Raw genomic sequence first — 27,902 nt, forward strand, 5'->3', positions numbered from 1 at the left:
CTCAAAGTAGCACCAACCAGAATGTTCCACCAGGACACAGCCTTTCACTTCGATTTCAAATGAGTCCAAATTTAGAGTGTGCTCTGGAACAACGCGAAAAACTCACTGGAAGCATGTTTTTATAGTTCTTTAATATCCATCCACTGGATGACTCACAGTTATGTATCACAGAGGCCAGGTACTTTTATTTCTAAAAAAGGAATCTGTTTGAATACTGGGGAGGCCAGCGTGAGCTCTAAAGCTGGTGACAAGGCAAGAAAAGCAGGGAAGAAGCCAGTTCCTCTCCAGCCTAGGAGAAGTGATTTTAGGGACCAAAGGCCCATTTACAATGTCACATGCAGTGCCCCCATTTCATTTAGTTTATGTTTTCCAATTTCTCCATGTCTTTTTTTTAACGTTCTTTCTCAACCCTTTATCAAGCATAGTAGAAAAGCTTCTGTGTGTGTGTATATATATATAATATGTATTATATGTATTTTAGAAAAGTTATGAATTTTTGACTAAAAAATTTATGACATTTTGATTCCACTTGTTTGACTTAGTATGAATAAAATGCTAGATTTCTAATTAAAAAAAAAATAGATACACAACAAGCAACAAAGGTTTACTATTCAGCACAGGGAACTACAGTCAATATCCTGTAATAATCTATAATGGAAAATAATTTCAAAAATAATATGTGTACCTGTATAAATGAATCACACTGCTGTGCACCCGAAACACAGCCAGTCAACTATACTGCAATAAAATATATATATTAAGAGAAAAATAAAATGTCACAAGACAAGTTTGCAATTTATTTTCCGGTATAGTCTCATAAATCTAGTCAACATCGAAATACTACTCAGTAGAGCTAACTGGGTCTGCCTCTTAGAAAGCCTATTTAACAAGCTATTCAAAACACCTAGGTCCCAAAGTTGCTGAAAAAAAATATTTTGGAAACATTTACTAGGGCACAACTAGGATTCAGTCTCTCCAGCAGTTCTTTCCAGGGGGAGGTACTCACAACAGGAAAACAATCCTCTGATTCGAAGAAAACTCTTCCCACTGCCCACCCTCCACCCCATGCCCACCTTCCGTAAGAGCTCTTGTTCACTGGAGAAGGTTGGAGAAGGTTCGAGGAATCATGAAGCAAGGTAACAGTTATCTATTTCACTCTGCAAATGACAGAAGTCAACCCATTTGTAACAGGAGTGAGGCAGACCTGCCTGTTGCAGAGAGATTGTCTACAGATGTGTTCTCAGACTGTGGGATGATCCTCAACTATCCACCATTGGGTTTGTTCTGTCAAGTCCGCATTCCAAATACAGCATGTAAGATAAAACCCCACACCAACGCTCCCTCTGCTACATCAAATCACCTGTAGGAAAAGGCAATTTAAAGACCACTATGAATAAGCTCTATAAGCCATCAAACAAACATCAGAAGACAATTATGTCCTCTGTTACAAGTTCTATCCCTGGCTACAAATGGCCTAACACGTGTCATAACTTAAAGCAAGGCAACGTAAAATATGTGACAGTAAATGCAAGGCTCAAAAACTCACCTGGAAAAAGTGAAAACTAAATTTTTAAAGAGGCAAATGCTTTTTCTCAATTGGCAGTCTGTAAGTTTCTGTTACGAAAATACATGCCATGAATTAGCCAAATCCAGACAAGTCTACTTCTCATCAATCAAATCAGCTTCAAAATATTTAAGAATTTTCCTGGTGTGCCCCAGAGGTTACTCACCTATCACCTTCTCACCTATTTCATCTATTTTCCCTTGTCTTCCCCCATGATCTCCATTTGTCTTTTAGCCCCTCCCCACGTGCCCAGGTGCCTGGCATGAGAACAGCAAGGCGCCCAGGTCCCCCTGCGCCTCCACAGGCCGGGCGGGAAGCCTTCTCCACGTGATCACGCGCAGGGAAGGTGTGCAGCGAGGCAGGCAGACACATGGCAGCAAGCGCGCACGGAACTCCGCCAGGCTATGGGCCGGCCTGGGCCTGGGCGCCGGCTCAGGGCCCAGCAGACCTGTTCTCGTGGCCACATTTAACACTTCTATTCTGCTCGTGTCTTTCCAACGTTCCTCAGAGCTGCTCCCCCGTGAGCAGAATGTCCACCCTCTTAGGATGGGGAAGGACAATCTCTGTCAATGTTTCGTGTATTTACTTTTCAGTTGATGTCAACAGCCTCCAGGATTCAATTTACATCCTCTCCCGTAATCCTCCAGAAAGGCTTCCAGTTTGAGAAAATTTACTCCTAGCTTTTTAAGGGGAAGGAAGGAAAGGAGAGAGAGAGAAAGCAGAGGGTGGCGGAAGAAACCAGCGAGAGAGGAAGGGGCCCAAATTTTATGGGGAAGACCCAGGGGTTCTGGATCCAGTCACTGAAAAGGACTAAAATGCCTTTGAGATCTGACAGTCCGCTTACATTTTAGGGAAATCAGCCGCTTGGCTACCACGCCTCCACACTCATATACAAATCTCATTAATGCCTATCCTACTCCACCAAAATCTATTGATCACTGCCTGAGAGTCAGCTCCTATGGTGGGTTAAACAAATTGCTCCATTTTCTCCAAAGTACATTAGGATGCTACAGATTTAAAAAATCACACCAAAGGTTTAATAACAGCTTTTTACTGGGGCGGGGGGAGGAGATAGTAACACTTTAAATAAACATCTCTATTCAAAGATGCACAAAGGTTTCAGAAACTTATAGTGTCTATTTATCACTTCGTGCACAGACACAGAAGAGATACTGGGCTCATAAAAGCACTGATAAATTTTCAGACTAAGTTTTATAACCACTGGAATTCATAGCAATGACCCACTGACTACAGCTGTGAGAGTCTAAACTATAGGAATCCTGGGTGTAAAAATCCTATGTACTGAACACTGGGCAAAAAAAATTAAAGTATATGGGGCAGGAGCAGCTCGTAATTTTCAAATCATGGCTAAAATCATGGCAAGTGTTACTACAAATAATGACCACTAATGATTTTAAGGTGGAGAAGGAAATGGTAACCCACTCCACTATTCTTGCCTGGAGAATCCCATGGACAGAGGAGCCTGGCGGGCTACAGTCCATGGGGACACAAGAGTCAGACACAGCTTTGCAACTAAACCACTGACGGTTTTAAATAAATGATATCTCCCTCTGTCTCTTCACTATACTTCATCAATAGACAAAAAGAAAATCTAATACATCCATGATCCCTCAGATACTTTCTGCAACCACACGAAGGCCAAGACCCAACAGGCAACCAAAAAGCCCACAATATTTTTAATTTTTAATTACAAACAAGCTGTATTAAGTGAAGATGTTGAACAGCCAACAGCGACAGGTAGACTCACACAAACAGATGAGAAAGTACATCACTCCACACTGAGGTCTGCTGACAGTTGACGCTGGCCGTGAGCCACCAGGAGCCAGGACAGGTGGACAGGCCCTATACATGGAGGCCCCAGGCTGGGTGCGGCACTGAGTCTGCAGCTCAGTGGAAACAGGCTCTCACAGGAGGAGTCTGATCTCTGGTGAAGACTCGGAATAGCAAGGATGATCGAGGACACTGCTGAAGAAGAAGATGACAATCGATGCAGAAAAGGATGGGAACCACGGGGAAAGCATAGCAACGCTGGAAGGAGGTCAAAAGGCAGAATGAAAACGGAACCCAGAAAGCATCTGCCCTCTACTCCCAACCACCTCACCGTTTTTTCCTGAAACTTCAGGAAGCTTCCACATACAGGATATACTAAAAAGAAACATGATGGAACAAGTGTGTTACAAAGGAAGTTTATCTCAGGAGCATTTAAAAGATGCTAAGATGTGATCCTTTTCTAAAGCCCATGTGTTAATCACACAAGGACAGCGCAGTTCACGAGGGACACAAGACTTCCCCAAACAACCAAGTCCGGCATCATGACAGAGCTAATATTAAGCAGACGCAAGCACGTGCTGGCGCACTGACGCCCTACGGTTCTCTCAATGCGACGAAACCACAAGTCCAAAGCCTCAACAACGCTGCTCGGTGCCGTCAGTGGATAAGCGGGCAGTCAAAGGCTCCTTGCAGGCCCCGAGCCCTGTGATCTAACAGCTGGACAGAGGCTGTGAGCAGGGGACAGCCTCGCAGCCCAAGACACGGCCTTCCCAGCAGCTGCTGGCTGTCTTTTTGCTGAAAGGTCAAGAAAACAGTGGGCAGGATTCCCATCAACACGGTCCCCAAACGCTGCTGCTGCTGCTAAGGCGAGTGATGAAGCTCCTCTAACCAAAACATTCCAGAACCCCTACGGGATCAAGTCTACAAGGCGTTCAGTCGGCAAAGGGCCGGAGTTTCCACAGGCGCGGAAGCGGCGATCTGCACAGGCAGAGGCTCTGGACGCCTGCTCAACCAGCTGAGGGGCTCTGAGGTCAGTCAAGGTCAACGCGGAGTCCTCCCAGAGCACACGGAACTCTGGGGCGAGAACCAGTGTGTTTCTTAACTGCGGGATCCACCTTCTCTCACCCAAGCCATGGCCTCTTGGGTGTTACGTTTGAAAATCAAATGCTGACCGTGAAAATAAAGTCAAACAGTCACCATTTGTCAAAGGTTACGAGCTGGCAGCATCCCATGGAATCCTGGGCCACCAAGGACAGAGAAGCTGAAACGTGGGCCAGGAAACGGGCGCAACTGTAGCTGTGAGTCCTTCCTGAGAAGACGGGAGGGGAGAAGGCACAACCAACCCCATTAGGGAAGAGAAAGAAATGAGACTGATGGTTAAGCAGCAGTGCTGAGCTGTGTTTTTTCCCTCTTTTTAATTAGGGTTGTTTTTTTTTTGGGGGGGGGGGGTGGGCGGGTGCAGGAAAAAGGGGAGTGGATTGGTCCAAGAAAGAATATTTAACAAGTAAATCTTTGTTTAAACTAGTAATGTTTGAAGGATGCATTAATTCTTCTAAAAAAGCACACTCCATTTTTTTAGTAAACTGATACCTTTTTAACAGCATTTTACAAAGCAAAATCTCCAAGGACACATTTTTATTATTATTATTTATGTTTACTGGATTCCATTATTGAAGAAAGGAGAGAGAGAAAACAACCGCATTTAAGTCACAATTCTGGTTGATGGAGAGAGAAGAAAATGACAAGAATTACCGCGCAGGCTGTAACCTACGTCCCGAAGAACCAACAGCAGGTGTTTGGAGACAGAGCCACGGCTTTCCGCCGAGAGAAATAAGGAAGGTTCCAGGAAAGCAGGAACAAACCTGGATGTAATAAGGGGTTAGCCATAGGAGGGCAGAGGGAGGAGGGGCCCTGTGCACGCTGTGGGAGACACCCACACCCCCAGATCACAGGGGACATCTGGGCTCCATCCAGAGTCCCACTGCCACCAACCCCGGGGGCTTCCAGGGGCGGGAGGCAGGTAAATGCCTGACTCCTCCACCCCTGCTCCAGAGGGAGGCAATGGCACAGGGCAGGGTCTCAGCAGTACTCAGTCCCATTTTCCCTACTGTTGTTCTGTTCTCTCATTCGGTCGTGTCCAGCTCTTTGCGACCCCATGGACTGCAGCACACCAGGCTTCCCTGTCCATCACCATCTCCTGGAGTGATTCTCCTTATTAATCCTCTAGAAAATCAGGGAAGGATGAAAAAAGTCATCAGAACTCCAAATTCATACCAAGGGAGCACTTCTGTCAGGAGAAATTAAGTGAGTTCTTAAATGCTAGGGAGCTTTCCAATGGGTAATTTCATATGACAAACAACAAAATGTAGAAAAATCATACGATAATCCATGGGAGAAAAGTACATAAAGTATAACACTGTCCTTTTTAATTAATGACGTTTTCTCACAGGCCAAGTTTCTACATGTAAAATTCTCCCTTATTTCTGTATTTTGATCCTCAGCAAAGTTAAAGCAGAGAATTTATACCATCATTTAATCATGCTTCTATTATTACAAATGAGGTTTTTAGCCGTATCTACAGGCAAGTGGGAAGAAATCGACATTGCATTTGATAAACCAATCCTTTCCTTCTAAAAACAAAGACTGTCTCCTTGCTTTGCAAATGTCACTATTGGGCCCACACTGACAACTGTTCCTATCAGATATAAATGTGTCCCGAGGTGGAAGCACCTCTGTTGGGCAATCCAGGGACTGCTACTGAGACCAAAGGCCCAGGGTGCTGTTTCGTTTAAAGACGGTACCAGCAGAAATCATAGGGGATGGTGAGGGAGAATGCGTCCCCACCTGTCACTGAGCCCGACGAGGATGAGGACACAGCAAACAGCGACGGCCACATATTCACGGCTGGGCCCCTCTCCATGGAGCTTCACTAGCAGCTTAGGTAAAAAGGCAAGTCTGGGTTACCAAATCCTCAGAACTCATCAGTGCATCAGCAGAGAAAAAAAAATACCATCCAAAGATCTGAAGAGCAAGAACTGGAACTGAAAGAAGTACTAAGATGAAATTCAAAGATACGTGTAAAGTCACATTTACATTCAAAATATTAATTTCTTAAGTACAAGTGGGGAAGGATCTGGGTGAAAAAAAAGGAACTAAAGGAACAAAAAACCCCGGGCATTCTGGAGAGTTCTATGAGTGGGAACTTGGACAGGACAGGGCAGGGCAGCATGTACCCTGCACAGGTCACAGAGATGAGAGCTGGTGTGCTGTGATCCACGGCCGTGCAAAGTGTGGACGCTACTGGGGGGTAGTGAGGAAAAGCGCAGATGCTTAAAGAAGAACCTGAGGCCAGGAGGGACCTGCTCACCATTCTCAAATATTTCAAAGGTTCTGCAGAAAAGATCTTCTGTGGGTCTGGACACTCGGGCTCCAACAGCCAAAACCGGAATCAATTGAAGTTTCAAGGAAAAAGAGTTCATCTTCAAGAGTATCAAGGTGGAAGGACAGAGGGAATATTAGGTGATTAAAAACAAAGGTTATGTGCATATTTAGGAGCCTCCTATGTGTGTGTGTTAGTGCTCAGCTGTATCCGACTCTCTGTGACCCCCATGGACTGCAGCCCGCCAGGGTCCTCGGTCCATGCAATTCTCCAGGCAAGAATACTGAAGTGGGTTGCCATTTCCTTCTCCAGAGGATCTTCCCCATCCAGGAATCGAAGCCTGGTCTTTTGCACTGCAGGCAGATTCTTTACCATCTGAGCCACCAGGGTTCAAGATGCCAAATCTCTAAGCTGCATGACTTTCATGAGCCCTTGAAAATTGTTATGGGTATGACTGGAAAGAGGAAGCCACGTCATTTCTTGAAAACAAAGCAAAAAACGGACAACTTTCCCTACAAGGCCATGAGCACAAAGATGTATGCACAAAGTCTGTGGACCAAGAGACTCTTTGGGCAAAATGAGGTACCACTACTGGAGATGAGGAAGAAGGTGGATCCCAGAGGGTTTCAACTTCAGTACTCTTCCTCTAGGCCGTGGAGCTAGTTCTTCAGACCTGCAAACTTCCTCAGAAGGCAACAGGGTATGGGACAGAGAATACAACAAGCTTCAGGGTTAGGGCGGGCCGGGTCTAGAACCCAAAAGCTACCTGCCCACATACTGGCCTCATGACCCTCAGCAGGTTCCAGGGCCAGGACCCACGTGAGCAGGGCCCTGGAAGGCGCCCAGGAGACAACCTAAGGAAGGCTCAGCAGGGGCTCCCCCAGATGTGAAACACAGAAGAGGGACCCGGTAAAAAGATCACACATCATGACCAAGTGGGCTTTATCCCAGATGCAAGGATTCTTCAATATTCACAACAATCACTGTGATACACCACATTAACAAACTGAAAGATAAAAACCACATGATTATCTCAATGGATGCTGAGAAAGCCTTTGACAAAATTCAACATCCATGTATGATAAAAACTCTCCAGAAAGCAGGCATAGAAGGAACATACCTCAATATAATAAAAGCCATATATGATAAACCCACAGCAAACATTATCTTCAATGGCAAAAAATTAAAAGCATTTCCCCTAAAGTCAGAAACAAGACAAGGGTGCCCACTCTCACCACTACTATTCAACATAGTTTCGGAAGTTTTAGCCACAGCAATCAGAGAAGAAAAAGAAATAAAAGGAATCCAGATTGGAAAAGAAGAAGTAACTCTCACTGTTTGCAGATGACATGATCCTCTACATAGAAAACCCTAAAGACACCACCAGAAAACTACTAGAGCTAATCAATCAATATAGCAAAGTTTCAGGATATAAAATACACAGAAATCCCTTGCATTCATATACACTAACAATGAGAAAACAGAAATAGAAATTAAGGAATCAATCCCATTTACTGCTGAGACGAAAAGAAAAAAATACTTAGGAATAAATCTACCTAAAGAAACAAAAGATCTATATATAGAAAACTATAAAACACTGATGAAAGAAATCAAAGGTGACACAAATAGATGGAGAAACTTACCATGTTCATGGATCAGAAGAATCAATATAGTGAAAATGAGTATACTACCCGAAGCAATCTACAGATTCAGTGCAATCCCTATCAAGTTACCAAAGGTATTTTTCACAGAACTAGAACAAATAATTTCACAATTTGTATGGAAATACAAAAAAACTCAAAAAGCCAAAACAATCTTGAGAAAGAAGAATGGAACTGGAGGCATCAACCTGCTGGACTTCAGACTATGCTACAAAGCTACAGTCATCAAGACAGTATGGTATTGGCACAAAGACAGAAATATAGATCAATGGAACAAACTAGAAAGTCCAGAGATAAATCCATACACTTATGGACACCTTATCTTTGACAAAGGAGGCAAAAATATACAGTAGAAAAAAAGACAATCTCTTTAACAAGTGGTGCTGGGAAAACTGGTCAACCACTTGTAAGAGAATAAAACTAGAACACTTTCTAACACCATATACAAAAATAAACTCAAAATGGATTAAAGATCTAGACGTAAGACCAGAAACTATAAAACTCCTAGAGGAAAACACAGGCAAAACATTCTCTGACATAAAATCACAGCAAGATCCCCTATGACCTACCTCCAAGAGTAATGGCAATAAAAGCAAAAATAAATAAGACCTAATTAAACTTAAAAAAGCTTTTACACAACGAAGGAAACTATTGTTTCCTTCCTAAGGAAGGTGAAAAGACGGCCTTCAGAATGGGAGAAAATAACAGCAAATGAAGCAACTGACAAAGAATTAATCTCAAAAATATACAAGCAGCTCATGCAGCTCAATTCCAAAAAAATAAACGACCCAATCAAAAAATGGGCCAAAGACATTTCTCCAAAGAAGACATACAGATGGTTAACAAACACATGGAAAGATGCTCAACATCACTCATTATCAGAGACATGCAAATCAAAACCACAATGAGGTACCATTTCACGCCAGTCAGAATGGCTGCGATCCAAATGTCTACAAGCAATAAATGCTGGAGAGGGTGTGGAGAAAAGGGAACCCTCTTACACTGTTGGTGGGAATGCAAACTAGTACAGCCACTATGGAGAACAGTGTGGAGATTCCTTAAAAAATTGAAAATAGAACTGCCATACAACCCAGCAACCTCACTGCTGGGCATACACACTGAGGAAACCAGAATTGAAAGAGACACGTGTACCCCAACATTCATCGCATCACTGTTTACAATAGCCAGGACATGGAAGCAACCTAGATGCCCATCAGCAGACAAATGGATAAGAAAGCTGTGGTACATATACACAATGGAAAATTACTCAGCCATTAAAAAGAATACATTTGAATCAGTTCTAATGAGGTGGATGAAACTGGAGCCTATTCTACAGAATGAAGTAACCCAGAAAGAAAAACACCAATACAGTATACTAACGCATATATATGGAATTTAGAAAGATGGGAATGATGACCCTATATGCGAGACAGCAAAAGAGACACAGATATAAAGAACAGACTTTTGGACTCTGGGAGAAGGTGAGGGTGGGATGATCTGAGAGAAGTGAAATAGATCGCCAGTCCAAGTTCAATGCATGAAACAGGGCACTCAAAGCTGGTGCATTGGGACATCCCAGAGGGATGAGATGGGGGAAGAGGTGGGAGGGGTTCTGGGATGGGGGACACATGTACACCTGTGGCTGACTCATGTCAATGTACGGCAAAAACCACCACAATATTGTAAATTAGCCTCCAATTAAAATTTTAAAAATTTTTTAAAAAAGGAGGAGCAGCCCAGGTACCTAGCCAAGCACATACCTGGCGAAGGGCAGGGGCAGAGCTGACAAGCTGTAATGGCAGAGCCAGGACATGCAACTCTTCAGATGCTCAGTTCTTACCACTGTGCCTAGTTACTGCTCTGGCTTATCCACGCAGATCCTCAGCTTGGCTAAGATCCTCCAGTCTATTTTAAATGTTCCTGACACTGGTCTACAGAGCAAAGCGCGGGGAAACCAGAGCATTCTGAGTGCACAGAAATGGCCCTCAAACAGGGATTTCCACAGTGCAAGTGCCCTGGGGTGCTGTGGACACAGGCCCACATTCGCTATCTGAAGGTCCCGTGCCGCCTGGCCCAGGAACAGCCCCATCACAGGCCTGCCCACAGCCATTCACAGCCTGGCGTGGGGGTCAGCACTGGTCCTCAGATGGAATGGATCACAGGACACCTGTGAGGTTCTACTCGCCAGCAACAGGACCAACAGGGAGCTAACAACAGCTGGTTAGTCCAACCAGTCCATCCTAAAGGAAGTCAACCCTGAATATTCACTGGAAGGACTGATGCTGAAGCTGAAGCTCCAATACTTTGGCCACCTGATGTGAAAAGTGGACTCAGTAGGAAAGACCCTGATGCTGGGAAAGACTGAGGACAGGAGGAGAAGGGGATGACGGAGGATGAGATGGTTGGGACGGTATCACCGACTCAATGGACATGAGTTAGCACAAACTCTGGGATATGGTGAAGGACAGGGAAGCCTGGCGTGCTGCAGTCCCTGTGGTCACAAAGAGTCGGACACAACTTAGCAACTGAACTGAACTGAACTGAAAACGACAGCTGACAGGAACAGGTGACCAGCTTCCAGGCTCATCTCACTGCAGTGTCCGCAAAGCTCTGAGTGGGGCCCCAACTTCAACAGATGCCCCAGCCTTTGGAGAGGCACTAACAGCATTCCGACCAGGCCAACGCCTGAGGGCTCTCCCCTCCAGTGTTCTCTTACACATCTTAAGGCGCCTAAGAACAATATGGTATCTGGAGAAAATACCAACGTTCATCCTGTACCCCTTAAATAAGATGTCTTTTTCTATTACTGAGAAAGAGGCTGTGATGCAAGCTGCATGTCCTATGAAAAGGTAGGAGGCTGAGACATACATAGAAGAACCAAACCAAAACATGCATTGTAATAGTCCTCTGTTGGTTATTTTTTTTTAGAATCCATACAATGGAACCTCCCTAAAATTTCTAAAAGTGAATTGAACAAATGCAATTTTCTTGAATGATCTTTATACCTTGCCGCTATCTAGTCACTAAGTCATGTCCAACTCTTTGTGACCCCATGGACTGTAGCCCGCCAGGCTCCTCTGTCCATGGGATTCTCCAGGCAAGAATCCTGGAGTGGGTTGCCATTTCCTCCTCTAGGGGATCTTCCCAACCCAGGGATCGAACCTGGGTCTCCTGCTGGCAGGCAGAGTCTTTACTGCTGAGCCACCTGGGATGTCTACTTCACACTTTAGCTCTTTGATAAAGAATTTCACTGCATAAAGTTAACTATTTTATCACATGTAGATATATAAGCCAACTAAAATAATAAACTCCAGAAGAAAATTAAAACTATTCACCTGTATTCTCTATTTTGAGATGTATTCTTGTCTTTTGAGATGAGACAGCTCTAAACACACGTCCTACTTCCGTGAATTTTTTTAAGCGCAAAATGAGATTCTCAGCAAAGTCCAATTTAGGTTACTTTTTTTTTTTTTTTTTAAGCAAGCGAACCTTATTTAGATAAGAACACTAACAGCTTCCTTTTAACTCAATATGCTCAGCACAGTGAAAGAAACAGAGAGGTAAAGTCAGTTAGCCTCTTTTGCCCCATTCCCTTCAAAATAATCTTTTTTAATCCAATGAGAATAGGAAGCTCCAGGCAGCATGTAATGATCAGTTCAGAAATTCAGGCCACACAGACTGGAAATATCAGCATGTTGCCAGCTTTTTATCTAGGTTATTTCAGGAGACTGTACCAGGAAACCAGGGGATGTAACACACATTCTGGACTAGGACTGTATTCCAGTGAACTGGTCCTTCACCCACATGTCTTCCAAGAATCAGATGAACTTTAAGGATACATGTCCAATATGCAGAAAACTCCAGATTGTCAGAATAAAAATAATGCTTTTAACAGCATTCATTCTGCTTTGTTTATGTAAATGCTTTTCCTTTTGAAGAATCCCGAGGGCAGAAAAAGAATGCATTTTTTATTTCTAGGTGGTTTTTAAAATCACATTTAGAGATGGGTTTAACCTAGCATTACAGAACAGTTGAGAACAAATACAGACCAATTCCTCTAACAGTCGGTGGAAGAATTGCCAGGGGCTCCAGGAAGGGAATCTAAGCGCTGGAGAGGAGTGTTTTCTCACTCTGGGATACCAGACCCACCTTGGAGGTGGAGGCACAGAGGAGACATGCAGGCCAGGAGTGGGAGGGGGCTCTGAGCGAAATAACTTCACAAGCCCAGAACAGGACGAGGTTAAAAAGCCTTTTTTCACCACCCTGCTTCTGTCCCTGGGGAGGGAGGTGGACACAAAGACCCCCTTCTGAGTTCCTGTGAAGAAGGGCAGGCCCCACGCCAGGTCCTGAGTGTTGACAAACCCTGATTCACGGCTCCGGTCCCACTTAGCTCCCACATAAAACGGGTGATTCAGCCACTCAAGGAGCTGGGGCGGGGGGTGGGCTCTGAATGCACTTAGGTCTGTTTGGAAACAGACCCCCATTGACAGGGGCTCTGACTCAGCAGCATCTCGTCTGACTCCTCTTCTCGGCCAGTCGTCAATGCCGTGGTGTGTCCCACACTGAGTTACACATCACTGTATCCAAGTTAGGAATAAACCACAAAACACTCACCACGGGAGTCATAAATGTCTTAACGTGACTCTCGTCCTCTGTATATGCCAATTAGAAAACAGAGGGCAGTGAGTCGACGGGCCATACATCCTGCTTCAGCAGGGACAGTCCCAGCTTACCCCTATTGTTTCAGGATAATTATCAGTAAACCCCTCTTTGATAAAAGCATCTCTGTTTAGACCATAAATTATACAGTCAGCTTATCAACCAAGAGGGCTTCCCTGGTAGCTCAGTGGTAAAGAACCCTCCTGCCAATGCAAGAGACCTGGGTCTGATCCCTGGGTCGGAAAGATCCCAAGAAAAGGAAATGGCAACCCACTCCACTATTCTTCCTGGAGAATCCCGTGGACAGAGGAGCCTGGCGGGCTACAGTCTACAGGGTTGCAAAGAATCAGATACAACTGAGCATGCACACATCCATGATACTAAGTGGTAAGTAAATGTAACACCAACATTGATAAAAATCCTTGTAGTGAGTTTGACTTGGAGAGAGACACGAGCCATGGCGTAGCCAGGACTGATTTTACTGGTTTGTTTAAACTATAACAACGGGTCTGTGGAAATTTCAGGGAAAGTTTTATATTTACCTACAGGACTGAAGTGACTTAGCAGCAGCAGCAGCAGCAGCAGCTCTTACATAAGAGCCACAGGTTCAATCCCTCAGTTGGGAAGATGCCCTGGAGCAAGAAATAGCAACCCACTCCAGTATTCTTGCCTGGAGAATCCCATGGGCAGAGGAGCCTGGTGGCCTATAGTCCATGGGGTCACAAAGAGTTGGGACACGACTGAAGCGACTTAGTACACACACACAGATGCAAAGCAGACCCAACAACCCCCTAGGGGTTGTTGGCTGAGTATGCAGCCAAAATACTCAGCCAGTAACCCTGAGGGGCCTGACACAGTGACTGGAGAAGTGAGAGAGCCCTTGGCAGAGTTGGGAGCAATTCTTCCTGTCCAAGGGGTCCTGGGTCCCAGCCCACAGAGGGACCCTCTTTCTTTCTCTCCATCTCTTTTTCTCCTTCTTCCTCTGTCAGCTATAATTTCTATTTTATACATTATATACATGCCCGTATGTATGTATGTGTGTGTGTGTGTGTGTGTGTGTGTGTATGTATATGCATACTCAGTTGCTTCAGTCGTGTCCAACTCTTTGCAACTTCAGGGACTATAGCCCGCCAGGCTCCTCTGTCTATGGGATTTCCCAGGTAAGAATACTGGAGTGGGTTGGCGTGCCCTCCTCCAGAAGATTTTCCTGACCCAAGGATCAAACTCACGTCTCTGCATTACACGCAGATTCTTTACTGCAGAGCCACCAGGGAAGCCCATATATTTATATATAATACATTATATATTTATACATATTATATACTATGTGTTTATATATATAATATATATAAATATATTATGTTTATATATAGTATAAATATATTATATTTTTATATTATACAAAAATATATATTATATATAATATATAAATATGTTTATATGTATAAACATATAATTATATTATGTTTATTAATAATATGTTTAATAATTATTAAATTATAATTATTTATATATATAAACATATATTTATACATATTTCCCTATTTAGTAAACGGGGGGCAGCATGCCCAGTATTCTGGGCCGTCCAGATCCCCAGGTCCCAGGACAGGAGCTCCAGCAGGGAAGGTGCGTCTCTAGTGCCCCAAGCTTCAGGACAGCCAGAGCCCAGCAGCGTGAAATTCACATGAGTGCCAGAAAGGCAGCAGGGCAGTAACAAGATCTCCATGTGTTTGAAATTTTCATATGAAATTTTGTGTGTTTGAAAATATTCATATTCCAGTTATTATACAAAAAATAAAATGGGATCTTTAAACTTTGAAATCATTAAATGTGTGAAATATAAGCCACAGAAAACAAAATGTAAACGTGGCAATTTATTTATGAAAGTTTTAAATACATGAATATTAATTTTTTTCAACACCTAAGTGGATTCCTGAATAAATCCCCTGCCCCGGGGTGTCCTTGTGTGCTCACTGCTGTGAGCATCTTCCTCTCTCAAAGCTCAGGGCAGGGTTCACGGGACAAACTAGCCACAAGGAAAGTATGGGAAATGGGCTGTTTCTGCTCATCTAAAAATACCCTTGTGAAAACTGAATTTAATGGTCAAGTGTTTCAGAAGACCACTGCATTTATTACATTAATGTATTCAATATCAATTCTCTCAATATTTGCATCGAATGTTCAATGGCCATAAAGGTGGGACTTACAGCCCAATTCCCAATGTAAAGAAGAATTAAATGCTTTGGCTAGCTCTGACTACTTGGCATTAAGCAAAAATATTATTTTTTGAAAGGTTCAATGTATCTAACTTTTAAAATCATCTTTGAAAGCATAAACAGGAATTTTTAAGAACTCTGTTTTATAAAGAACTGGCATAAAAATGTATTTTTTAATGAGAACTATGGTTCTCATTTAAAATTATTCACCTCTAAAAAATAACATATCAGTATTTCTGATGCAAAGATACAGTTTTACTGTAACACGGTATTTTGTGAACTCTGCTCTCATAAGTGTGATCTCCCCCAACCAGCACACACAGGTGTCAACATATCCTATATATTTTCATGACTCTCATAAATTATGCTAAGCTCATGTAAGTGGACTGATGGTCAACTACACAAGACAGAGCCTACATTACCACATTGTTTGGGGGGGGGGGGGGGGCGGCGCCCAAAATATCTGTACAGTTGTCAGTGTGATAAAATGAGTTTTATTCAAAATGCCCAGGCAGACTTAAGTGAACTGAGCCCTCATCATATCTAATCCTGAAAAACTGAGGTTTATCAAACAGATCTTGCTTCCACATCTTGAAGTTACATGCCAAGACCTAGTTTTATGCTGGTATATTACTGAATTTTAATACCATAATAATCTAGAATCTTCAGCTCCAAAGAACATACAATTTACACAAAGGAGAAACAAGAATTGGACTCCACTCCTAAACCTTAAAGAATTTTTTAAGTAAAAACTGTGGAAAGTGTGTTCTAAGTAGAGAGTGGAGAAAATTAGAAGGAAACTGGAAAGCTCCTTGTAGAAAATATTTTCATCTTGACAGCCTTAAGAAGAAAACTGTGGTCCAATTGCAGCTCACGACTCTTTGGAAGTCATGGAGTTCTAACCAGTGGCAGTCTGGAGACACTTACTGGATCTCTTCTCAGAATACTATGTACCAATACATAAAAGAAAAACAAGAAAGTTACATAGAAAACCATTTATGTTTTTCGAAGTCATCTAAAGACTTTAAAGTATTTCTGTGCTTCTTTAGGACACATGAAACAGTAAGATGTAGCAGCCAGTCTAGTAACCACTGACATTCTGAAGCAGTGCTGAGCACTAAGGAAACTTTGAGACCTCTGCAGTTAAGCACATGTAACGGAATTTGAAAATATCTGTGGTGTCCACTGATGACAAGTCACAGGTGCTGCCACAACCACTGCATTACATTCACGATGGAAAGAAATACTGTATTTACTTGGAGAGCTGGGAAAAATAAAGATGCAATTAACGTCTTTTCTATCCAAGTTCACGGGTCTTCACTTCAGACCAAAATCTCTGTACTCTGGACTTACTTGCTTTTTGAGCTCTACCTTTGGAGCAAATGTCTTAAGAGTCACTGAGAACCAGGTTCTTAAGCAGGGGACCATAAACTCTGAGCAGAATCTTCCCCAGGCCAGGACTCAGGGCAGCCCTGTGTGTGCCCCTGACCCCAGATGACCAACTTCTCTGAGCTGCTAGTCAATCCCTTCTTTGAGGTATGAAAGCAAGGTAAAGTAGGCTGGGTGGGTAGACAGACATAAAGAAGACTCGAGGGGGAAACAGGAAAGGCCTTAGTGCAGCTCTGTCAGAGGGCACCAGCTCCCTCCTCCAGCAGCTCCTCCCCAGGAGATGAGGCCACCTCCCCTCCCTCCCCAGAGACTGAAGGCCCCACAAGCTTTGGATAAATTCCCTTTGCTGCCCCAGGAGCCAGAAAATCCTTCACCAAGTCAGGCCCTGGAAGTATATGCCGGGCTGTGATGTAACTCCTCAAGTGCAAACAATGAAACACCACGGCCAGCAGGGATGGGTGGCAACTAGAGCTAACTTCCCCAGAAACCAGCAGCATTATAAAGGGGCTCTTCCCCAAAGGCCACAAAGAATCCCCACCTTGGTGGGGCTGAAGGGCCAGCGTGCAGGCTCCTTTGCTTCACTCTGCTGCAGTGGCCCTACTCAGAGCCCTTGGTGGTCACTGCTGGGGGTCTGTCCCTCATGCTGTATTTGCAAACAACAAGCAAGGCTCTAGATTTATGCTGACCATCACAGGAGGGCAAAGTCACAGAGATGGACGCTTCTCATTTATATCCACAAAACAACACAAACCCTCTGAGCTTTGATGCCAGCATTTTTTAATCTGAATTAGCAAGGGCTAATTTCTTACTTTCTAACCTTATCATCAGGGCAGAGGTTTCAGACCAGAAACAGCAAGGAACCAGTCCTCATCAGGTTCCAGATACACTTCTGGTCTACTAAACAATTACTCTGCAGCAAGCTTTCTGTGTCTCTGTGGGCGATTTCCATCTGTGCTTGGCAGAGCAATGAAACAGACAGGACAGACAGAAGAGCAGCTATTGGCTAAGGCCTGCCTTTGTCCTCCATTATCCCAAATAATTCAGACCGCCTATTTCTGACCTCGGGCTCTTCAGCTTAGGGTATACAATCAAATGTTACAAAGTTTAGCTAGCCAGCATTACCTTAAATGGTACAATTTTAGAGTCTTTCAAATGCTGAAACATTTAGATTGGCATTCCTGTAGTTTTAGTCAAGAGTATTCCCTGGTGGCTCAGTGGTAAAGAACCCGCCTGCCAAAGCAGGAGTCACAGGAGCCTCGGGTTCATTCCCTGGGTTGGGACGATCCCCCTGGAGGAGGAAATGGCTGCCCACTCCAGTATTCTTGCTTCGAAAATCCATGGACAAAGAGGCCTGGCAGGCTACAGTCCATGGGGTCGCAGAAGAGTCAGACACAACTTCACGACCAAACACCACCACCAGTTATTTAGAGTGAACAATGAGAGACTTAGCAACAGGCCTTTCTTATAATGGCACTATATCTGCATCAAGCTATTACCAAATGTTTTATTTCTTTTACAACAGTATAAATAATCTGCCATGTATACAGCTTTTGCTGAACATCAATCAGTTCTTTCTCTGTGGTCATACAAACTGAAGTACAAACCAGATGTCTGACTTACTTATTTTATTGGGTAAATCAGACTTGGTTGCGTCTTCTGGACACTCTCTGTGTCTTTACTACTCCAGGCCTGGAAAGATCTCCAATCCTTCCCCCAAATACCTTTATGATGTTTGATTTCAGGGCAAGGCTAGACAGAATTTAATAACTGGAATGCTGAAACAGGGTCACATTCTAATTAATTTCTTATTATTATAATTGCTAATATTCTATCTTCATTTCACCAAATGCTGAAATTATACAGCAAGTTAAAATAGGTGTTTAAACCTTCATATTTTTAATGCAAATGGTTGAAAAGTGATAAAATACATTTCTATGTATATAATATTCTCTCTCAAGAACTTCAAATCAACTCCAAGAAAGGTTTTAGGTTTTACTTTTACCTACTGCTGAGCATACAGTAGGTGCTCAAGAAATGTGTGATGTATGAATGAATAAGTGAGCATTAAAGACTGTTTTAAATAAAATAGATCATAAAACTGAACGGCGAAGGATTCAGGGACTAGTAAAAGATTACCGAAAGCAAGTATATCAAATTTTTAAATAAAAGCAAAGTTTTTTAACCCTGGTATATATAAATTACTACACTCTCTCCGTGGAATGTGTTTTTTAATTTAAAAAAGGAAAAAGCTAAATATTATCTACATCATAAAGCTAACCACAAAAACTTTAATGTGTCTAATATGAAACTTTTTTAAAAATTCAAAACATGTCACAATAGGAACTTCTGGTTTGAGTGAAATACAGAAAATACACCCCAGTATTATAAGTGAGTTCTGTAAGGCAGGTCCCCACCTGGGGATCTAACGCCTGATGACCTGAGGTGGAGCTGATGCAATAATAGTAACGCGCACAGGAACTGCAGCGTGCTTGAGCCACCCCAACCCCCACTCCCCTGGGCCTGTGGGAAGAACTCCTCCACAAAATCGGTCCCTGCTGCCAAAAAAGCTGCAGACCACCGCTTAAAGCCTTTCCTTAAATCCCTAACACATGGCCTGATCTCCCACCCCGCAACCTCCTTCTCCCTTCCCCAGCTTCATCTACATACCATTCAATCACCTGGAACCCTGCTTTTCTCAACTACCTTCTCTTTCCTCTATAAAAGCTGGCCACCACCTGTTTTTAATAATAAACCCTTTCTAAAACACCTTGTCTAATAACCAAACCACTCTACAGCTGGTGACACCACTATCGTGGGATCCAAGTGCTATCAACTTACAGAACATTTTCAAGCTAATCCTAAAATAGCATTAAGTACTTATCACTTTTAATTTCCCAAAAGTAGATTTCAATCAACTAGTGGGTGATCCTAGTTTTTAAGAACTCACTATGAACCCAATATGAGAAACCATAATTAAGTATAGAAGACAATTTTTTTTTCCACCACTGCAGAGAACAAATGCAAGTTACAGCATATCTCATTGACATGCATTTTATGATAACTCGAGCACTCCAGTTGAATAAAACAAAGGACATCACAGACTTAATAATCACCCTCAAGAGACGCCAACATATAAAGAATTTATGAAACAGGGCAAGCTATTTCCTGGGACTCAGTGGTAAAGTCAGAGTCATAACCCAAATTTCCCACCTTTGAAAGAAAATTTCTCATTTTAAAATCACTAGAAATACCTGGAATCGAAAGAGAGCTATTCAGACATACCAATTAGTGATCAATCATCAGAAATGACATCATCCTGCAGAAGTAAAGGACATGGCAACGTGGGAACACTTTCTTAAAAATACGACTCTGGTACCATCAAGCACAACTGTGTGAAGTAAATATATGATGTAAAAATAAAAAGCATGACATGAAAATAAAAAACGGGGGGACTTCCCCAGTGGCCCAGTGGCTAAGACTCCATGCTCCCAATGCAGGGGGCCAGGCTCCAATCCCTGGTCAGGGGAAGAGACCCCACATAACCCAACTAAGAGTTCACATGCAGCAACTAAGACCCGGGCCAGCCAGATAAATAAATATTAAAAATATAAAAATGGGGACCTTCTTAAAAAAACAGAACAAATCTGTCCTAATACCCATGAAGACTGTAACAGGAGTGATGAACGAAATCATCGGACCAGGATGGCTTAGATTTTTCCCTTTAATTCTGTCCTACACAAAGAACAAGAAACTTAATCCACACATTCACCTCAAATAACCTAGTTAAAAAGTAAAACACTCAAACCGTAAGCATTGAGAACCTAACCCTCTTTATAGTAGCCCTGAGGGTGCCGGCTGCAGAGGGCACCCAGTGACCACTGGCTCTCAGATCCGGGTGGGAGGCTGGCAAAGGCCCTCCTGCTCTGAGGCTCTCTGGTCCCACCTCGGGGGGGAAAGGCCACGGCCTGCCCCAGGAGAGCAACGCCACACAGATCTGGGTTTCCTGGTGACATTTCCAACCATCAATTCTAAACACAGGTTATTGCAACTACCAGGCTGAGACATCAACCAGTAACTAAAATGAAAAAACATGGACATACGGGAACATGAATTTAAACATGCCTACTGCCAAGTGGTGGCATGAACTCGTAAGCCCTGGCACCCACCAAGTCACAGAAGCCAAACAAACCCAACTGACTAAAGCCTGGCTCAGAGGGCAGCCTGTGAATCGGGAGCAGGGGCAGAGGAGCCTACACAAGACTCTCCGGGGCTGGAACACAGGACCCGAAGCAACATAAATGCAAGTTACTCCAGTGCATGAAACTGTGGAGTAGAAATCAGCTTGAAAATCAAGTATAAGGGAAAAAAATGAGATCTACACCAGGCTTTATAAGTCATATTCTACTGCAATATACTCAAGATTCATTGGAGAATCTCCTATTTTAAAAATGTAATGCATAACACATTTGTGGAGCGTCTACTTAGTTCACCTATGTGGAGCCTCCCTATTTGGGGGAACTTAGGGTAAAACTCTTGCCTGGAAAATCCCATGGACGGAGGAGCCTGGTAGGCTGCAGTCCATGGGGTCGCGAAGAGTCGGACACGACTGAGCGACTTCACTTTCACTTTTCACTTTCATGCGTTGGAGGAGGAAATGGCAACCCACTCCAGTGTTCTTGCCTGGAGAATCCCAGGGACGGGGGAGCCTGGTGGGCTGCCGTCTATGGGGTCGCACAGAGTTGGACACGACTGAAGCGACTTAGCAGCAGCAGGGTAAAACTTAAAATGCATCTCCTGCATGAGGCTATGTTCAGTTCAGTTGTTCAGTTGTGTCTGACTCTGCGACCTCATGGACTGCAGCACGCCAGGCCTCCTTGTCCATCACCAACTCCTGGAGTTTACTCAAACTCATGTCCTTTGAGCTGGTGATGCCATTCAACCATCTCATCCTCTGTTGTCCCCTTCTCCTCCTGCCTTCAATCTTTCCCAGCATCAGGGTCTTTTCCAATGAGTCAGTTCTTTGCATCAGGTGGCCAAAGTATTGGGAGTTTCAGCTTCAGCATCAGTCCTTCCAATGAATATTCAGGACTGATTTTCTTTAAGATTGACTGGTTTGATCTCCTTGCAGATTAAAGGACTCTCAAGAGTCCCTATGTTAACAGCACAAAAAAACCTGGTGGTGAACTGCACACCTGGTGAGCACACTCTTCACGGGTGATGAGGCCCATGAGATGCGTGATAAAGGTTCCATTCATGACTGAGGGGTGATGTTCTCACGTGTGATACTGTGAATGTTTACACCTGTGAACACAGTCTTCACAGCTAGTCAGACCTCTTCTCAACCTTACAAACATAAAACAGAGTCCAAGAAACTTTTCCAAAGAGCACGCCAGAGATGACCACCATTCTTCAAGGGTATCTATTCTCAAATAAGCGTGAAGCGCCTCCTTGCAAGTCCCACCGTGGTTTCTCCCCTCCCCTGAGGTGCTACCGTTCAGATGCCTTCTCAACATCAGGTTGCTATCAGCTGATTCTGATAACAGAGATTGAAAGCACAACCATCAGTAAAAAATGAACTTCGGGGACATGTTTAAGTTGCTCTCTCTATAAGAAATAAATGTTTGGTAGTTAAATGAAGCAAGAATACTTGGTCAACTGAAGAAAATCTGTCTCCGCTACCCTCCCTGGGTGCAATGCTGGCTCCTCACTGCCCAAGTTCAGAAGCTGCTTCTCCGGGACCCAGAGCCCCTTACAGGTCTGCCACCCGCCTTCCTCTTCACGCCCAGCCTGGCCCGACAACACGTGTGGCCCAGGGCAGACTCTCCTTTGGGAATTAATGCCTGTGGCACCTGGCAGTCCATCCAAGACAGGCCCCAGAAGTCAGCATCTCCTTGCAGCTGGGAGTCTCAGGCCCTGACAACAGTTGAGCTTTGAATGCTGGTTGTGCCTGCCTGCTCGGGGGCTCATCTTTCCTTAAAATACCTCTTTCTTTTAAAGGAGAGAGTGTTTTTGAAACCCAACTTTGCAAAAACAGCTTGACCTATTTATGAAAAACTGGGTTGGCCTCATATTGATGTGTATAATTTTAAAAGGCCCTGTGGCCTGTTTTCAGATTCCTGTAACTAAAGCCTTAAAAGGGAGGGGAGGGGAAATCTCAGAAATGGAAGCGAGGTATGGAAAAGGGAAGGCCGAGTAGGACCTGAAACTTTCTTAGCAGGCTGATGGAAAGCTAAGAAAACATTCCCAAGAGCTTAGAAAACCAGCACTCTCACTCCCCAACGCGATCTTTCCTCGGTCTACCCACTGGGAAATTAACTCCTTAGAACAAAAACATTCACCAGCAACTAGATCCCAATCTCAAACGAAACCTTGAGAAAAGATGCTTCTCCACTCGGCTCTGCAACTGATCAAACCTAGTAGTCACTTGGCAGACATGGAATCGGCTGAGTCTGGCCAGGCTAGATGGAGCTGGGGATGGCAAGGAGACAAGTCCAAGTGGGAGAGGCGTCGTGGGTCTGGAGAAGTAGCTAACTCTTCAACAGTAAACAGCAGTAAGCAGGTCAATGCAGAAACACGAGAACAGCCAAACAAGGAAAGAGGCCACTGCTTCTCCTTGCCCGGCGGGCCGGCTGCTCGCACGCACAGGCCCCAGGCGCAGAAGCCGGCTCTCTTCCTCCCACCGTCCTGCACAAGAGAGGATGTTAACACCAGAAAGAAACTTGGGCCTTGAGCCAACATCTGCCTCCCGCCCTCGGATGTGCGTGCCCTTGCCTGTTCCTCTAGCCAACGTTTAAGCACCGACTGGGTGCTGGGTGCTGGGTGCTAGGGATACAACCATGAGTGAAGCTTAGCCTCGATGTCGATGACAGCTAAGAAAATAAAATATCAGGAAGAAAGTACCTGACGCTGGGGTGACAGAGCCCAAATGAATCATGATGAGTAATTATACCACAGTTTAGGGGGAGGAATCGAACTACCCCCAAAATCAGAACTAGTGGTATTTTATTTGCTAAACAAAGTTTAGCAAAGATCATCATCCCGTGCCAGTTTTACATCAGATATACCTGTGATTAAAGAGGCGTCGAGTATGGAGAAAGAAATGGCTACCCACTCCAGTATTCTGTCCCGGAAAATTCCACGGACAGAGCCTGGAGGGCTACAGTCCATGGGGTCGCCAAGAGTTGGGCAGGTCAGGGAACCAAGATCCTGCATCCTGTGTGGTATGGCATACAGTACAATTAAAAAAAAAAGTGTCAAGTAGAAAAAGATTCAGAGTCAGGGGTGCTGCCAGGTGAAAAGGCACAGGAGACAGGAGGGGACCCGCAGGAGGGGACTCACACGAGGGGCCTGGGGACAGGGCAGGGTGCTCCACGGGCATCACTGCTCTCCCAGTCCGAGACTATACCTGGGTGCCAGTGCTTTATTTATCAAGACTCTTCAAGGGGAGCCTCGCTGTGGATGCTCCTAAGTGCCTGACCCAGAAATCGAACTCTCATCTGCCTCCAGCCAAGTCCAGCAATGGCCCGGGCGCGGCACAGTCACTCTAAAGTGATCAAAGAAGAGACATAAGAGGCAGGAAAAAAATGAGAAAACAGGGGATTAAAAAAGAAAAGAGTCTGATTCGTGAAGAAAGGCACTGGTTACTTCACCAGGTCCGGAATCAGGGCGTGTGCCCCTGGCAGCCACCATCCATCCCATTCTAGCTGACCTGACATCGTCTAGACGCCAGAAAACCCAGGACGGGTGGATGAACCCAGGCCTCAGAGTGACACGCAGCTCCAAAGGAGGGCACTGGTGACAGCTATTTACAGGGTTCAGGGGCCTTTCTGAAAAGCTTACTTTTCAGTAACGCAGAGGGGGCTCTGCTTGTGAAGGACTAAGGCTGTGAGAATGACCTCTGGGCGAGTCAGTCTCCTAAAGAAAGTCCCTCTGAAGGACACCCAGACAAAGAGCCTCCCAAAGAAAGATGGATGGTCAACAGGAAAAATGAAATAAAATACAGCTACTGGGAAGTTGGGGGTGGTGGGGGAGCTTGTGTTCATTCATCTGCCTTGAGAGCATCCTTCCTTCAGAGAGCTCCATGGCCACACACGGCCAGGTGCAACTGGAAAGGGCCAAGCTGTCCTGCTGCCCACGGTTCTGGGGGCCACACATGTCCTCAGTGTTTCTAACAAGCAATTCAACAGGCAAGATGACAGCGATACCTCAGGACACTATGGGTAAAAGGCTGAACGTGGGTTAAACATGCAGACACTGCCATGAGGAAACTCCTCCTGCAGAGGTAACAAGCCAGCAAAAAAGAGATGCGTTTAGAGGTGGGAAGAGGAAACAGACAAGCACACCAACGCCAGTGGGTTCACCAAGAGGAATAAAACAGGACTCGTTCCAACTCTGACCAGAGGGAAAAGATGAACCTTACCTGCTAACGAGGAGGAAGTTCATGGAAAGCTACCCAGTGACTCTCCAAATCCCACTGGCCAGGAGGGCACTGTCCAAACATTCATAAAGCAATCTCGGGAAGACAAGATCCTGGGTTTGGGCAGCAGAAGCCTTTCTGCCCTTGATGTAAATCGGATCCTGAGCAGACTCTACCATCAGTTTTGCCTCATTACCATGACAGGTGGGTTTACAAGCCAAATAACCTCCCCTTAAGCCATCCATTTCAATAATTGGGCAATTTCACCCTGATTCATTCAAGCCAGTGCCAACAGACTGGCAGAGGACGGTTCCCAGGAGGTTGAGCCAACCTTGCCGAGTGGTGTGCCATGCTTTTCAGAGAAACTGGGACTTAACTCCCGACATTTCCCTCCTTGCTCCTGTAACGGCTCTGAGGCCCCTGGTAAGATTATTTTTCAGATGCTTTCCAATATAATCACCAAGGTTTTTGTTGTTGCTGTTAAATTTTCCAGCACTGACACAGAGGTGTCAAAAGACTCAAGTCATCTGAATGATTCATCCTGAAGGAATGACTACATCCAGCAGAGCTGGGTTCACAACTGACCTACCTGTTCTACCACCAAACAGCATCAGAAACCACCACCCGTACCAGCAGCACAGGCTCATAAAAAGCACTTACACAGGCAGACAGAGAGTCACGGAGAAGTGCCCTGTACTGTTAACGTCACACTCACATGTAAGCCAGTCAGGAACTATCTGGAGACTGGAAAACTTACTTGTTAATTTTTTATTATTTGCAAATAACTGCTTGCAGAAATGAGAAATGAGATTCATGAAAATGTATGTATGGATAGCCTGTTAATTCTGGATACTTTCAGAATGTGAGGGGAAAAAAAAAAAATCTAAGAATTATGTTCTTGTGTGTAACTAACCCCAAGTACCTAAAAATCAAAAAAAGCTTTACTGAATTTTAAAATTATATTAATAGGACTATCATTTGCTAATTTAAAGTGGTTTAAATATATATTCACTCTCATTTACACAATGTAAATTACAAGCGTGCATGAGTGTATATGTGTGTGTATATGCCTACATGCATGCACATTTCAGAACTCCAGTTCCCTGCAAGAGAGAAAGAATAATTTTCCTTGATGAGGGATGCAATCTTTAAGAGCGACCCGTCAGTTCACAGATTAAAACAGAAGAGGAAAAAGTTTCAAAGAGGTCTCTTATGGAAGATACCCTTTATATTGTCAATCACACATGAAACACCTTGAAAGTCAGTGTGTTGCCTGAATCTAAGCGATCTTGTTATAGTCCTTTTACTATCAAGCCAGGAGATAAAAATTATCCCTGACTAGTGCTATCAAAATAATAGGGAGAGGGGACTTTCTTGGTAGTCCAGTGGTTAAGAATCCACCTGCTAATGCAGGGAAACGGGTTCAATTCCTGGTCCAGGAAGATCATACATCCCCCGTGGAGCAACTAGGCCCACACGCCACAACATCCATGCCCACGAGTCACAACTACTGAGCCTGGGTGCCTAGAGCCTGCGCTCTGCAACAGAAGAAGCCACTATGATGAGAAGCCCAAGCTCCACAAGTAGAAAGCAGACCCCGCTCATGCCCAGCATGAGCAACGACGCATGCACAGCAGCAAGGACTCACACAGCAGCAGCGACTCAGCACAGCCTTAAATAAAGGAAAAAAAATTTTTAATTAATAAAAATTTTAAAAATAATAATAAGGGAGAGTATGAAATCTAAGTGGACTGGGGGCGGGGGGTGGGGGGGAAGCAAATTACATGTGAGTTTTTAAAGTAGAGGTAAAGAGGCCACTCCTAAAATGTTTTCAGGTATTCGCCCACCTGTCACTGCCCTCGTATACTGTGTCTGTGGGTGGCAACGATAAACTCCATTTCAAATCACCGTATGAACTCTGCCATTTTTACAGGTGAAAAACAAAGTAAGAACTGTTATTTTCAAGCGTTCTCAAGTACTAGTACAAAGAACACGGGCTAGGAGAGTGTTAAAGTACAAGCCATCTGTGCTGATAATTTACGACATGATTTCTCTACTCTCCTTAAACACTACATAACATCTCTATGGCAACACGGTAACTTCAAATGTGAGTCTGGAAGGCCAGTCGTGCACGCAGCCTATTCACACAGCAGACAACCAGGCTGGTGGGCCGGCTCCTCAATGGGCCAGTCTTCCACAGGAAGGCTGTCCCGTCACATGCGGCCCTCACTCCGTCTCTCCACTTCCTCCAGGCATGTAAGCGAAAGGGTCTGCACACCGAGCGTATTACCCAAAACTGGCCACGGCCCCGCAACCAAAACCAGCAAGTGCACCTTGGTGTAACTCAAGGTTGCTATCTCTAGTTGTGCATATGAATTAGCGGTAGGGTTTGATTAAAAACAGATTCTAGGGCCCTATTCTAGAACTACTAAATGAGAATCGCTGGCAATTCTGTCATTTTTTAAACCTTGTGGGTGATTCTGATACAGGCTGGGGTGGTGGTGGTGGTGGTGGTTTAGTCGCTAAGTCGTGTCCAACTCTTGCGACCCCATGGACTGTAGCCCACCAGACTCCTCTGTCCATGGGATTCTCCAGGCAAGAATACTGGAGTGAGTTGCCATTTCCTTCTCCAACAGGCTGGGTTAAGGACCAGTGAATCAAACAGCGTTGACCGCGTCTCTCCTTGGAGCTTGCCCTAGGCTAGAGACCAGCAAGCCCATCTTCACAGAAAACAACCACAACCCAGAGACCCAGAACCAGAACGCGGTCTATACGAGGTTCTACGCCAACACAGCCAGCCAACGAGGCCAGGAGAAGACACATGGGT

The 27,902-nt window shown here is 44.4% G+C and overlaps 1 protein-coding gene and 1 long non-coding RNA gene across 8 annotated transcripts in view; both read right to left on the reverse strand.

Moving 5' to 3' along the window:
- TRIO (trio Rho guanine nucleotide exchange factor) overlaps positions 1–27,902 on the reverse strand; it is a 362,508-nt gene that overhangs the window by 317,350 nt on the left and 17,256 nt on the right. The window lies entirely within an intron of this gene.
- Positions 4,981–7,782, reverse strand: LOC123330644. Its single transcript, XR_006546697.2, has 2 exons — positions 6,200–7,782; positions 4,981–5,578 (listed from the first exon to the last, which is right to left on the reverse strand). It is a non-coding gene; the product is annotated as an uncharacterized LOC123330644 (long non-coding RNA).

This window comes from Bubalus bubalis, chromosome 19 (assembly GCF_019923935.1).
Source record: "Bubalus bubalis isolate 160015118507 breed Murrah chromosome 19, NDDB_SH_1, whole genome shotgun sequence".
Lineage (NCBI taxonomy): Eukaryota > Metazoa > Chordata > Mammalia > Artiodactyla > Bovidae > Bubalus > Bubalus bubalis.